The following is a 14270-nucleotide window of genomic DNA, read 5'->3' as shown; positions in this document are numbered from 1 at the left end:
TGCAAGGTCCAGGGTTCTGGTCCCTTTGCTGCTCTGGATGGCGCTGGGGCTGGGGCTCCTGCTTCCCAGGGGCGAGAGAGGCGGGGTGGACCTCAGCCCGCGGCCTGGCTCGTCCGGCCCCCCCGCCTCAGTTTCCCAGTCTGTAGAGGGCACACCCAGGGCCCCAGGGACCCGCCACCCTGGGCCTAGGTGCTGCCCCGGCCCAGGCCCCTCCCTGGCACTGGGACCCTCTCCTGCCCCCCCCCCCCGGGGGCTGGCAGCGATGCCTCTCCGCCCTGGAGGCCACTCTGGGGCCTCAGCCTCCCCCTGGCGTCCCCCTTGCTGGACTCCCTCCCCACGCCCAGCCTGTTTTTGTTTTCTGTTTTTACGGCTCCATAAATGAGTCACGGCCGATCTGATTTAATTTGGTTGTAATTGTTATCTTTTCAAGTTGTTTTTTTCCACTCGGTTACTCACGAGACCACAAAAGCTAAACAGGACGGGGCCTTCCCTGACCTGCCTCCTGCTCCTCCGCGGCTCAGGGCCAGGGTCAGCAGCTCCTGGACCCGGGGTGGGCTTCTGGGGGAGGAGTCGGTAGCCTGAGTCCCCGCCTGCCCTGGGGTTGCTGCGTGGCCCCGGGAGCATTGCTCAGCCTCTCTGAGCCCTTCCCCAGCATCCTCGGGAGGCCTCGCAGCTGGTGGTGCCTGGGTGCCCGGGAGAGAGCCAGCCCTGCCCGGGGCAGTGGCCTGCAGAGAGGCATGTGGCCCGACCTCTCCATTTCTTTAGGGAGACAGAATTCTGAGGCCGTATGTGAAAAGTCCTCGTCTTTAAATCAAATTAAAACAGTCGGGCGCACGTAGTCCCAGCGGCTCAGGAGGCTGAGGCAGAAGGGGCGCGAGTTCAAAGCCAGCCTCAGCAACAGCGAGGCGCTAAGCAACTCAGCGAGGCGCCGTCTCCCAATAAAATTCAAAGCAGGGCTGGGGACGCGGTTCAGAGGTGGAGTGACCCGGGTTCAATTCCTGGTACCAAAAAAAGGAAAAAGAAACCTTATAAACAAAACCCAGTTTTGTGGAGATCTGTGGTCTCTTTGGCCATTTTGGTTGGAAGGTTCTAGAAGACCCGGCCTTCTCTACACCCCGACTCCTCCACACCTGGCCTGGGCAGCTCCTCTGCCTGGGGTCCTCTCCTGCCCTCCGCTGCCCACCTCTCCTCCCTGCAGTGCCCCCTCTGAGCTGGGCCCCGGCAGCCGGGTCCCCAGCAGTGGCAGCCCCTGGGCCGGGTAGGCCCTCGGTCACTTAAGCTGTCCCTTCCAAGGCCAGCTTGCCCTAACTGCGACCACAGCGAGGGAAGCGGCCCCTCCGTGTTTCACACCCTGACAACCGGTCGCTGCGACGTGGCCTCGGTGTTTCCGGCACTTAGAGCCCGAGCCGCGGGGCTGCCTCGCGGACGTGGACCAGCTGCGGGGCCACGTGTCCCGGGCCGGGGAGGGGCAGGACCCCGGCAGCTGGGGGCGTGGCTGGGCGGGGTCACGTGGCCAGGACCCACCAATCACGCGCCGATTTGCGAATCAGCAGCTGGAGCCGTGGGGGGGCTGCACCCGGCCTCTGCGGAGGCTGTTCTGGGGCAGCGGCTTGGGTCCGCGGAGGTCACCGTGTCATTTGCAGAAATGACTCTCGAGGTGACGTTGGGAGGTCAAATGCAATGTCCCGGGGCCACGACTTTGTGTGAATACCTGAACGTCCACGCGTCTAAGAACGGGTGCTGGTGACAGTTACCCCGTGAGGTCATTCGCTGCGTCCCCACTCGCTGGCGGGTCCTAGTCACGATTCTCTGAGGTCGCCCTTTATTCTGCAGGTTGGGGCCCGTCCTCAGGGAACCGTTCACTTCCTGTGGCTTTTCCTGAACCTCCTCGCTGTCCACCTTTACTTCTGCGCTGCAGCCCGGGATCCAGCCTCTTCTGCTCGAGGGCACCGCAGGGACCATCCCCACGGGCAGCGCTGGACCTGCCCCCGCCCGCCGGCCGGGCCTGGGGGAGCCCCTGGGAGCTGCTGCGGGCCGGGGGAAGCTCTGTGGGTGCTTCAGATCTTGGGGACCTGGAGCTACAGAGTCGTGCCCGCCGCAGGGGGAGTCCCACTGTGGGTGCGCTGGGCTGGTCTCCAGAAGTCACCTACTCGGGCGGTGGCCAGGACACAGTGCTCCTGCAGTGAGCACTGGAGGAGCCTCTGCGGGCCAGGCCCTGGGGAGGCCAAGCCGCACAGCAGAGCAGCGGCCCCTCACCCGTTTCAGCAGGGAAATGGGGACAGTGAGGTGAGGTGGCGGGAACCCAGCCAGGCTGCCGGAGGAAGGAGAGCCCTGAGGGAAGGAGGGGCGGCCATGCAGATGTCCCAGACAGTGATCCAGGTGGTGGGAACGGCAGGCGCAAAGGCCCTGGGGTGGGGAAGCTCGCATCGCAGTGGACAGATAAGGAGTGGCCGAGGGGGCAGGGTAGACTTGGAGGCGATGCAGTCAGGGGCCAGCGGGCCTGGATGGCCCTCGGCGGGTGACTGTGGGAGAGGATGTGGGTTTTCCTGCAGGCCAGGTGGGACCATGGTGCGGCTGAGCGCAGGAGGGACCGGGGGTCTGGCTCCTCCACCTGCGCACCGTTGGCGCCTGGTGCAGACCATCCAGTGTCCTGTGCAGTGGGGAGTTGAGCAGCCCCTGCCCCACCCCCAGTACAGTCATGACAACTGCAGATGTCCCCAGATGGTGACAAATGTGGCCCAGGGCGCTAGTGCTCACCGGAAGCCCTGTCTGACAGGGTCCCTCCTGCTGCCTGTGGAGAGCAGGGCAGAGGCCAGAGGGAAGTGGCTGCTCAGGCCAGCGAGAGTGGACAGTCCTGGGGGACGTGGGCGCAGTGGCGGGTTGGGATGGGTGGAGGGGGAGTGGGCAGGGTCAGCAGGTGGGGGCGGGCCGTGGTCCACGGTGGCGCCGTCTTCCCTTGAGGCCACCTTGGAGGTCGCCTTCCTGGTGGCCAATAAGTCCATTGGGGTGGGGTCACCCTGGGGCATGGCCTGGCCTTGGGCCACCTGGAGCTTTCCGCTGAGCCTCACAGTGCGGAGGTGTCGGGCTGGACGCGGGCGCGGGGTCTCTAGGGTGGTGGGCGCCCGGAGGCCTCGCGAGGTGCTCCCTGAGGAGGGGGCTCTGGGCCTGGAGGAAGCCCCCGGGCTCTGCCCAGGCCCCGGGGCCAAGGTGGCTGGAGAGAGGGGCAGGTGTCGTCAGGGTGGACCAGCCGCGAGGCCCAGTGGAAGGCCAGGGCTGCGGCTCTGGAATGTTCCAGGAGACCTGCTGTGTTCAGGTGGTGGGCAGCCGAGACCCCGACTCCTGTGGGTCGGCGCGGAGCCGCCTGTGGGGGGCAGGAGGGGCGGCTCAGGGCCTGGGGTGCTCCTGGGCAGGCGTGGGGCAGGGAGGGGCTGGCATGCAGCTCCAGGTCCTCAGGAAGCAGGGGACGGCAGTGGAGGCTGGGAGCGGGCACAGGGCAGAGCTGTGGGCCATCGCAGGAGGAAAGTGGGAAGGACTGGGCGGGAGGTCGAGGGGCTCCCAGGGAACAAAGAGGGACGAGGTCAGGCCGGGCGCCACCTGTGATCCCAGAGACCGGGAGGCTGAGGCCGGAGGATCCCAGGTTCAAGGCCAGCCTCAGCCACTCAGTGAGACCCTGTCTCTACATAAAACAGAGGTTCAACCCGGCTCCAAAAGACAAAAAGGGAGAGGCGCGTCCCCAGACAGGGCGCAGGGACAACCCAGGGCCTGCGGCCACGCTGACGAGCTCGCTGCGGAGGTTGGCACCGGGCGCACTCATTCCGCCGACCCGGGCTCCTGCAGCCCTGCGTCCACCCCGTCCGTCCGGCCCGCAGCCCTCTCGCGGGGACGCTGTCCTCAGACGCCACCCCGCCGTGGTGAAGCCAGGTGAGAACCTGACACTGAACCGCGAGGTCCGAGAGGGCCCGGGGCGTGGACCCCGACTTCGTGGGCTTCGCTGGGGTCTTAGAGGCAGTGTGTCCCCCTCCCAGCCCCCACGTGAGTCCCCACCTCCCGCTGCAGGATCGGAGGCGACGCGTGGAGAACAGCGGGTGTGTGACAGGGGGGCGGTGAGGCCCGGGCTCCCCGAGCGGTGGCCTCGCGAGGGCCCCGGGAGCCCACAGGTGTCCAGATGCGGAGGATGGGGCAGTGGACAGGGGCTGGCCCTGGGCCGGGGCCCGGGTGCAGAGGTGAGTTGGGCCGGGCACCGCCAGGAGGGGTGAGGCGTGGGAGCCCGAGGCTCGGGCAGAGGAGGGACGAGTCCCCAGCCGAGCTCGGGGAGACGCCGTAGCGACTGCTCTCAGCCGTCCTCCGACCTGGGCCTCGAGGGGGCAGGCGAGGCTGGCCGCACCCCATGGATGGGACAGGGCAGCTGAGGACGTGACGGCCCCTGGCCCCTGTCCGCGGGAGGCTGTCCTGCCCCATCGCAGCGGATCCGCCTTAGGTGACATCCACTAAGTCAGTGCGTCCAGGGCCCCCAGAAAGCCTGGCCCAGAGGCTTGGTCACTTCGTCCGTCTTCCTGCTGCTCAAGGAGGTGGGGCTGGCCTGTCCTTGAACAGGGGACAGAGGGGCAGCCCTGGGTCCAGGGCCCCCCACTCCACCACTGCGCCATCGTGACGGCTGCCCCCGCGTGCCAGGCGCCCTGTGGGGTGAGTGCCACCGTCCCCACTTATCAGACGGGTCAGCGGGGCTGAGTCGCGTGTATGGAGTCCCCAGGTCCAGTCCCTGGAGGTGTCCTCTTCCGGCCAGCGGCTGGCCCTCCTGGGCTCCGCCTGGTCACCTGATGGATGGGTGGTGAGCACTGCCAACAGCCCCCAGGACATAGGGTGTGGGCGTCACTAGCTCCGAGCCTGCCACCAGGTAGATGTCTTGGCCCTTGCCACCCTGGGCCTGCACCCAGGTGAACTCACGGAAGCTGCCCAGAGCGGTGCCCGCGCATAGTAGGTGCTCAGGAAACATGACCACGGTCATCATCATGGACCTACCACAGGGTGCAGCCCTCCGTCCCCGGATCCTGCTTCCTTCCAGCGCTCCCTTTGTCCAACAGGCTGGCCCCAGTGTACAGATTAGGAATCGGGGTGACTCGGGCCCTCATGCCCCCGTCGGGACCCGGGTGGCGAGGGCAGGAGTGGAGATGGGAACTGGACTCCCTGTTTGACCCCTGGGAAGTGCCCTGCCCTCTCTGAGCCTGGGCTGCCCTGTCCATCTGCGGAGCTGGGCTCAGGGTGCCCTGGGCGGTGCCAGCCCCAGGGCCAGGGCCGTTCCTCGGTCCCCTTGGCCCCCGCCCCCCGGCGCCCCCCTCCCAGGCTGCGGGCTGCCGGCCCGGCTCGGCCGTGACGAGGACCCAGCAGCCAATCTGTTTACTGAACTGGCTGACCCCTTCCGGGAACGCGGCCCAAGCTTCCCAGAACTCGGTATTAATGACCCGAGGCCACATGACGGGGCATGACACAGCACTTTGGAGAAAGGCAGGGCCCAGGGGGGCCGTGGGGGCCGCAGCCCAGCCCCCACTGGCCAGGGGTGAGTCACGGCCTCCTGCCCGGGCCTCCTGCAGCTTCCTGCTCCCTGCGCTGTGGTCCCCCAGCTGGCCTGCCCTACCTCACCGGGGCCACCCCAGGACCTCTGGACCTTGGCCTGGTGGCCTTGCAGAGGTCTTAGGTGACCCAGCTGCCCCCTGGGACCGTGACTGTCGACCTGTGTGTGAGGCCCAGGGAGCACGGCCTCATCCTTGGCTTGCAACATGGAGAAAAGTGGCATTTTGACCCCGTGTGCCGGCTGAGGGGCTGAGGCCCAGGGGAGGCTGGAGCTCTCCCGGGGGGTGGGGGGAATGTGAGTGGCACTTCTTTCCTCTCTGTGGCTCTGGGGATGGAACCCAGGGGCTCTCCAACCCAAGCCACGACCTCAGCCCTTTTTTAGAATTTTAGTTTGAGGCAGGTCCGCAGGAAGTTGCTGAGGCTGGCCTCCAATTCGCCATCCTCCTGCCTCAGCCTCCAAGCAGTATTTTGACCTCAGATCATACCCTTTCCTGGTCTCAGCAACCGGACAAGGGAGGGGCCAGGCCTCCCTTCAGTTTCACAGTGGGGGACACTGAGGCACAGAGGGACTGGGTAGCCTGCCTAGGAGTTTGGGCGCTTCAGAGGGCTCAGGGCTGGCCTCCGCCCTGACTCTGCTTTCTCCTCCCCAGCGCTGTGAGGAGCATCTCAGCCTGCGGGGACACCTGCGAGCCCATGACCCTCGCTGTGGGCTCCTCGGGCCCAGGTCTCGGGCCGCGGGGCCAGCCCCGGAGGACCTGGGTGGGCCCCGTTGCTCGTTCTCTTATTCGCTCGGTCTTTATTTTTTCGAGCTCCTCCTGAGGCAGGCACTGGACTGGGTGCCGGGGACAGTGACAGACGTCCGAGCCACCGAGGAGGCGAGCAGTTGACAACACGACCTCAGGATCCGAGGCCTGGCTCGGCCCTGGCTCACGTGTGACTCTGGGCTTTGTCCGTAAAGTGGACTAAGGTAGAGCCACCTGTAGGGTTGTCATGGGAACGAACGACTTCCTGCAGGAAACCACAGGGCCTGTACACAGTAGGCGCTCAACTGTGCCTAAATGGACACAATAAACACACAGAGGGGTGAGTGCCCACAGTGAGCAGTGCTGTTGGCATAGTTAGCTCTTGGCGTAAGGGGGCATGCAGTCGGTGCTCAGTAAGTGTTTCTCCGCCTCTGCCTCCTGGGAGTCAGCATGGTTACCATAGAGGCCTGAATTTAAGGTCGGCCTCGCTGATCCAGGACCGAGCCCACGGTTGGAGGCAGTGGAGGCCGAGCCTCCCCTCAGCCCCGGCCCCGCACCCGACACGGCGTGGCTGGCATCCTGGGTGGCGGGCGGGCCGGGGCCTGCCCAGCGGGTCCCCGTAATGACACTCATTACACAGGTGTCTGGCAGCGGGGGCCTAGGCCCATGGCAGGCGGCCAGCGCACCCCGGGCCCTTCCTGGTCCTTCAGGAGCGGTGCCCACAGGCAGGTGGAGCGGGCGAGGGGCTGGCGCGGGGCCAGCTGGCGGCGGGGCGGAGGGAAAGCTGAGCCGGGCGGGGGCCAGGCCGGGCTGCAGGGCGGCGGGCTGCAGGTGTGCTGGGGGCTGCGTGCGGGGACAGGCCCGAGCGTCCCGGCCGGCCTCCGAGGGTGGACCCCAGCGCCTGTGGTGGGCGCCTCTGCCCGCGCTGCCAGGCGGTGCCAGGCGGTGCCAGGCGGTGCCGGCCTGACGTCAGCCCCCGGGAGCCCAGACCCACACCCGGCCGACAGCGGGGGTCGAATGTTCTCGACACGAAGGGCAGATGGCCGTCGGGGCCACGGCTGCGCCCATCACCCCCTCCTAGCGCGGCTGGTCGTGTTGGGCATGGAAGCGCCACGCTGCGCCACGAACGTGCACGATTATGGGTCAATTAGAAATTTAAAAATATTTAGACAGCGCTCCAAATCCAGGGAGAGAAAGACAATCAGGGGACAAGGACATCCCTGGAGCTTTGGTGGGGACCGGTGAGGAAGGAGGGAAACAGGGTGGGCTGGGGAGGCCTCTCCAGGAGGCAGCCTTGGCGTGGAGATCTGAGGGAAGAGCCACCTGGGAGGAAGAGAGGAGCAACAGGTGCAAAGGCCCTGGGGCAGCACCAGCCCAGCACATGGGCAGTCAGGAGCCCTGTGGAGGGGCGGCGGGGAGAGGGCTGGGAGGGTCCAGCTGCACAGACCTGGACCCGGGCGCCGGGGCATCTCGGTCTGTGGAGGGCACACCGTCAGCGGCTGAGCAGGGCCGGTGGGTGTGCAGAGCGTGGGCCCGGCCGCGGGCTGTGGGAACGAGGGGCTCTGGAGGTGCAGACAGGAACGTGGGCCGCAATTTGTGTTTGAACCTATTTGCCGAGTTCAACCCCTGGATCCCGGAGCCTGTTATTAAGCCGGCTGCACCCTGGGGCGCTGCCTTCATCCCCAGACAGGGCCTGGCCCGCCTGCCCCCCGGTCGACCTTGGCCCCCCAGATGGGAGCGAGGGCGGGGCCCAGCACCCCACGCTGGTCCAGCCCCGCGGGCACCTCAGGGGGCCCAACCTGCTTCCCAGACGGGTGGGGTGCAGGGCGGCTCCGCTGCCCCCCCCTGCCACCGGGGGCCCAGCCCAGGGGGCGGTGGCACGTCCCGCGGCCTCCACCTCGACTCTGGTAGCAGGAGGGTCTGGGCAGGGCCGGAGGCCACTCGCGCTCGGGGCAGCTGAGCAGGGGGCCTGGGCCTGGCGGAGGGGAGCTGCCAGACAGCAGCCGCCTCCCGCCACCGGGAGCCAGGGGTCTGGGTGTAGGCGCCAGCGTCCTCCAGCTCTGGGGTCCGCAGGACCTGCCCCCGGATCCCCGTCCTTCCTCCCCGTCCTCGGGAGGCCCCCCCACCCCAGGCACCCTCCTGCTGTCTGCGGCCACCACAGACCCCTCACCAGGCGCCTCTCCTGCCTCCCTGTGACTGTGACCACGGATGCCAGCCCCAGGCTTTCCAGATCCCGTCTCCCACCCGCCCTGAAAGGTCAAGGCTGTGGGGGGTCCATCATGCGAGGAAACCCAGTCTCAGAGAGGTCGAGTCTCTTGCCCAAGGTCACACAGCTTTGTGTGAAGCAGAGGACTCACCCAGAGGCCCAGGCTTTCCTGCCGCCCTCTTCTTTCCACGTGGAACTCGGTTTTTCCTTTTCAAGGTGTTGCTCAGCAGCTGCCTCCTCCAGGAAGCCCTCCCTGACCAGCTCTCAGCCCCTCTCCTCGCCTTCCCTGGTCTCCCTGCACAGCCTCCTGTGACCCTTCCTCCTGAACAGCTTTGCTGAGGTCACAGACGCACGCAAACCGCAGGTGGTCCCGGCTGCGTGTTGAGGAGCTGGGCCTGGTGCCTGGCCAGGCGACTGCAAAGCATCAGTCACCTCCACAGGTGTCCTTGAAGCCTTGTGTCATCCAGCCCTCTCCCCGCTCCCGTCCCGGGCAGTCGCCGCCCACCCTGTTGCTGGGCAGGACTGTGTGTGTTCTAGACTGTTCTTTCCGTGGGCGTCACGGCTGGATCCTGGTGGGCTTCTGTCCCTGGTCCACGGGTTCTGAGACGGGTCCGTGTTCTGCAGCTGTTCCCTCCCGTCGCCCGAGCCCTGTGGGGACGCCTCTGTCTTCAGGACCCAGCACAGGGCCGGGCACACAGGAAGGGCCTAATAAGTGGAGCCAACTGGGAGGAGGTAGGATGGCCTGTGGGAGGGAGCTGGCTCGGTGGCGGCAGGAGGAATCCAGAGACCCACCAGGAACCAGGCGGCACTGAGCTGGGCCTCGTGCCGCTCAGACAACTCTGTGCCTGGCGGTGGCTGGGCCGGGCACGGGTCTGGGGCAGGGGACCCGCAGGGGTTCAGGAGGCGCTTGGTGGGGCCTGGCGGGTGTTCTAGAACCCTGCAGCCTGCACTAGGGCCTGGGCTGAGAGGGGCGGCAGCGGCGGGCAGAGGAAGCGGCCGGCGGCCCTCCCCAAGCCAGTGGCCTCCTCTGCGGGGCGCTGGGAGCCGAGTGGGCAGAGCGGGCAGCCCTGCAGGCTGTGCCGCGCACCGCGGGGGGTACCCAGGCGGTTTCCAGGTACCGGCCTCGGCCTTGAAGGCTCAGAGAGGCCCAGAGGCCTCCAGGTCTCCGCCAGAGGCTGGAACTAGCTAGGGTGAGAAGAGGGCAGGGTGGGCCGCGCCTCACTCGGGACAGAGTCTGCAGCGAGAGGCCCGCTGCGCCCGGGCAGGCTTTGCCGCGACGATGACCTCGTGGCCCATTTCTCAGACCAAACAGCCGAGGTCAGGAGTGGTGGAGCTGGCTGGTCCCCGTGGGTCGCCCGCGGTCAGGCGGAGCTTGGTCAGGGTCACTCTGGAGCGACTCCCCCCGCAGTGAGGCCCCCCCTTTGGTACGAGGGACCTGGACCTGCCGTGGGCACCAGCTCTGGGCGGAAGGCAGCAGTGCCCATGTGCCCGGCTCCGACCTCCAGGGCAGAGCCCGGGCGCGAGGCGGACGGAGACGGTTCAGTGGACTCTGTCTCCTTGTTGTGGAAACAGGACGTCGGGATCACAGGAGCATTTCCCAAGTGGGGTTCCGAAGGGCACAGATTCTTGGGCTATTCTCTGGGATGATGCTGGGACCGGGTTCCGTGGCCCAGGGGCCTGGGGACCGCTGGGTTCGACACTGCTGAAGACTCGGAGCCTTCAACACCCCAGAAGGCTCAGCAGACCAGGCCCGAGGGTCTGTGGGTCACTCGCCCTGGATCCCCCCTGGGCCCGCCCCCCCCACTCACCTCCTGGACCTGCCACCGGGAAGGCTCGAGGGAGGGGGCTGAGGCTGTGCGGGGACCGTCCAGTGGGACGGGATGGCCGTGCGTGGGCGGGGGCGCCGGGGACAGCGTGTGGAGGGAGGGGACGGATGAGCGTGGACGAGCTGAAGAGGGGGTCGGTGAGCGGATGGGGAGGAGGCCGTGGGGGAGGAGTGACAGGCAGCTGCTGGAGGGACGCGGGACGCGGGAGAGACCGTGAGTGGAGGTGCGGCGGCTCCAGGTGGCGGACTGTGGTCGCTGACGAGGGGCGTGAACATGTGATTAGGTGATTAAGTAAATGAATAAAATGATGGCGAACAACAGCTGGGTGGGCGGACAGCGGGTCCGTGAGTGGACGTGGACGAGTGACCCGGGGAACGGGCGGGGGTGGGGGGATGTAAAACGGGGCGGAAGGTGGACGAGTGGCCTGGGGGGAGGCCTGTGGTGTCCCAGGTCTGAACTGAGGTCGGGACGGCAGGAAGATGCCGTCCCTCCCTGACACAGCCGTGTGTCAAGATCTGGGAGGTGAGTGACAGCTGTGATCCGTGTCCCCAGGAAAACTGCACAGAGACACAACTGTTGTCAGGGACCCCCGGGTGGCGTGAGCCTGGGGGCCACCTCCAACCCCCGGGGTCCCAGGGCAGCGGGGGATGTTCCTAGCGCAGGCCACCGGGAGCCAGGGGCGGCCTTGTCCAGTGGCTCTGGGGACCGGCAGGCGCTTGGCCCGGGGCCCACAGGAAGCCCTGCAGACGGCCCCGGCTCGGCCAGCCCCTCTGAGCCTCCTGTCCTCAAACCTCCGTCTTCTCATCTGAAAACTGGTCGCGAAGATCTGGAGTGGTGCGTGGACAGGACAGGGGACGGCTGGGCAGTGGCCGCCACCCAACTCCTGGCGTGGCAGACACGGGGGTGGGGAGAGGGGACACATCCACGCTGCTGCCCCCTGGAGAGGGACCTCGCACCGCCCAGGACCCTCCACGCCCGGCCAGCTGGGGCCAGCGGGAGCAGGAGGCTCGTCCCCACGGGGTGTGGGACGGGGACCAGATGACAGCAACCTTCTCCACTGTCCCTTGGAGCTGCTGGCCCTGGTCCTGGCCACGTCCCCACCCTCAGATCCTGACTCAGGGTCGGGCTGGTTCTCCGCCTCTCGGGGCCAGACGGAGGCCGCTCCCTGGGGCCTGGGGACATGAGCGGAGCCTGAGGGCCTGTCGGCTCCTGTGGGCGACCTCGGGGCCTGAGGACCGGCGTGTGCCCCAGACCCCACCACTCCCGCCTGTCTCTCCGGGAATGACGCCGGCGGGCCGTGTCCAGCCCCTCTCCCTCTCCCCGGCAGGGCCTGGCTGGGCCCCCTCCCTCAGCCCCCGCAGGACCAGAACCACGCCCTGGGGGGGCTGAGCTTGGCTGGGGCTGCGACCCGTGGGAGGCAGATGCGCATCAGCTGGCCCGGTCACTCTCCTGTGCTCATCACTGAGGCATGTGGGACTGGGTGGCGCGGGGGGTGGGGACTGTGCGCGTGGGCCCGGGCAGCCCCAGCACCCTGATGCCCAGCGGCAGCTTTGGCGGGGAGGGGCGGGGGTCGGGGCAGAGAGTCTTGAATTCACATCCTGAGGAGCTGTGTGGCCTTGGGCAGGTCACCGCACCTCTCTGAGCTCAAGGAGAGGCCGGGGCTTGAAGCCTCGCACGCAGGCCCCGGGCTAAGTGGCAGACCAGGGCCTGAACTCTGGGGGACCACCTGCAGGGCCAGTGCGGCCTGCCCCCGCGAGCCCAGTGACCCTGAGCGACCACTTGCCCATCTGGACCTGGGAGGCAAGGTCACGGCAGATCCTGCCTCAGCTGACCGGGAGGGTCCCCTGGCAGGACATTTCCTGTGGGCCAGGCACTGGGGCCCCGCTGGCCACAGGAGGGTCAGAGGTCGCTGCCCGCGGGGCGCACACTGGGAGTGGCAGGTGGCCACAGGCTGGGGGTAGGCCTGAGTGCTGAAGGGCACAGGGGGGCACCAGGAAGCCGCTGGCAAGGAGGGGGCAGGCCAGAGCAGAGGTGGCCACGGTCAGCGCTGAGTGCATGAGTCCGTCCGCGGCTCCCTGTCGCCCCCACCAAGCCCCGAATCCTTACACAAGTTCCCACGGCAGTGAGGTCCCCATCCCGCCCGCACCCTGGCGCCCTCCCACCCTGCCGCGTCGTACTCCTCCGAGCTCCGGGACTTGTGCACCCTCCTCTGCCTCGGGTCCCCTCGGGCCCCGGGCTCTTCCTCTCCGTCTTGGTGATCATTTGCAGCTAGTTGCTCTGGGACCAGAGGTGGGGACAGTGAGGGAGAGAGGCTCACTGTGGCCTCTGCAACCCAGGGCAGGATGGGGTGGCGGGAGACGGGGCTGTGACCCCATGTGTCCACTGTGTGGCCTCGGGCAAGCCACATGCCCTCTCTGGGCCCCTCCAGGGGTTCTGTGCACTCAGGGATGGTGTCCTGGGGAAGGTGTGTGTAGGGTCCCCCCCACGCGTCTCTCGAGTTGCCCAAGGGCCTCTGGGAGCCCGTCCCCAGCTCTGAGTCCGGGCAGGGACAGAGGCCAGACAGCTGGGGTTCAAGTCCGACGCTGCCACTGAGTAGCTGTGCCGCGTGGGCCAGTCACCCGCCCCCTCTGGGCCCGACTGGGAAATGGGGAGAAGGAGCCGTGTGTCCGGGTCCTGAGGGAAGCGGGCACCACGCGCCAGCTGTTTCTGCTCTGGGCCTCTGTGGCTCAGGCGTCCTGACGGCTGTCCCCCGGGTTCCTCAGCTGGCAGAGCGGCCCCAGGCCGCGGTCTAGAGCCCACACACGGGCCTGGAGCAGGCGCCCGCTCCGCGCCTCCGTGTCTCAAGGTTCAGATGCAGAATTCATTTAATTCGAAACCTTCAAGTCCCCGACGGGCTGGGAACAACCCCGTGACATCCTCGGGTCCCTGCGGTCGCAGGATCGCCACTCGGTCCCTTCTGACTCGAGTGGACGAAGGGGCAGAGGGCGCAGCCTCGGGACGTCGCTCCTCCCAGGATCCGGGGACTGCCACCTGCAGCTGGGGACCTTGGGCACGTCCTCCCTCCTCGGACCCCTGAGGGCCCCCCTGGGCCAGCCCACCCTGCGCCGTGTGCCCAGTGCTTCCCGTGTGCAAAGTGGTCCCCGACCCAGTTCCCTCCCGCCCCCAGCGGGGACTGTGCTGCCCCTCTCCCAGGACAGCAGGACAGTGGCTGGGGACGGTCCAGGCAGAGGAGGAAGTGGGGGGCTGGGCGGCCGGCTGACGGCAGCGTGATGTCAGAGGAGGCCACAGGCGGCGGCGGGTGCCCTCCCGGGCCTGGACGTGCCTCCCCAGCGCCCTCCCCGCCCCCCTTAACCCCTTCCCGGCCTCCCTTTCCCAGACAGCCGTCCCGGCCGGCCTGGCCCACAAGATTCCCAGATTTCGCAACGGGGGCTGGCGCTGAGTCACCTACAGTAAGTCTGGGGAGGGAAGCTCCCGCTGCCCGGTCCCCGTCCGCCCCTGGATCTTCCCCGCTGGGCGCGCAGGGCCGGTTGGACAGCCTCTCTGGGCTGTGCCGGGAACCCAGGGTGGCGTGGCTTCTAGGAGCTGGGGGCCCTGGACTCGGGGGCTGGCCTGGGGACCAGGGTGGCCTGCACTCAGTGGTGGCCCGCCAGATGGCCGGGACCTGGAGCCTCTCGCTGTAACTACACGACGGTCTCCTTATCTGGAGAACGGAGAGTCACAGGATGACCTCCCAGGGTCACCACGAGGACCAAGCGAGATGACCCGGACAGCGCTCGGCTCAGGAAGTGCCCGCACATGTTAGGGCCGCGGGGATGTGGTCCCGATGACCCTGGAGGCCGTCCAGGGCCTGGGCTCTGCCCTGCGGGACGGCCCTGCCCCCTGTGGTGTGAGTTGCGCTTGTCTTCGAAAAAAAAAGGCTTCATCCCA

The 14270-nt window shown here is 67.6% G+C and overlaps 2 long non-coding RNA genes across 2 annotated transcripts; one reads left to right on the top strand and one right to left on the bottom strand.

The window, feature by feature from the left end:
• Positions 1 to 393: 393 nt before the first annotated feature.
• Positions 394 to 9149, bottom strand: LOC144378180 (uncharacterized). Its single transcript, XR_013439841.1, has 3 exons — positions 8669 to 9149; positions 5020 to 7873; positions 394 to 998 (listed from the first exon to the last, which is right to left on the bottom strand). It is a non-coding gene; the product is annotated as an uncharacterized LOC144378180 (long non-coding RNA).
• A 2694-nt stretch (positions 9150 to 11843) lies between these two features.
• LOC144378181 (uncharacterized) lies at positions 11844 to 14270 on the top strand. The gene is made up of 2 exons (XR_013439842.1): positions 11844 to 13792; positions 13994 to 14270. It is a non-coding gene; the product is annotated as an uncharacterized LOC144378181 (long non-coding RNA).

The sequence above is a fragment of the Ictidomys tridecemlineatus genome, chromosome 5, assembly GCF_052094955.1.
Source record: "Ictidomys tridecemlineatus isolate mIctTri1 chromosome 5, mIctTri1.hap1, whole genome shotgun sequence".
NCBI lineage: Eukaryota > Metazoa > Chordata > Mammalia > Rodentia > Sciuridae > Ictidomys > Ictidomys tridecemlineatus.
This window is presented reverse-complemented; position numbering and strand designations above follow the sequence as displayed.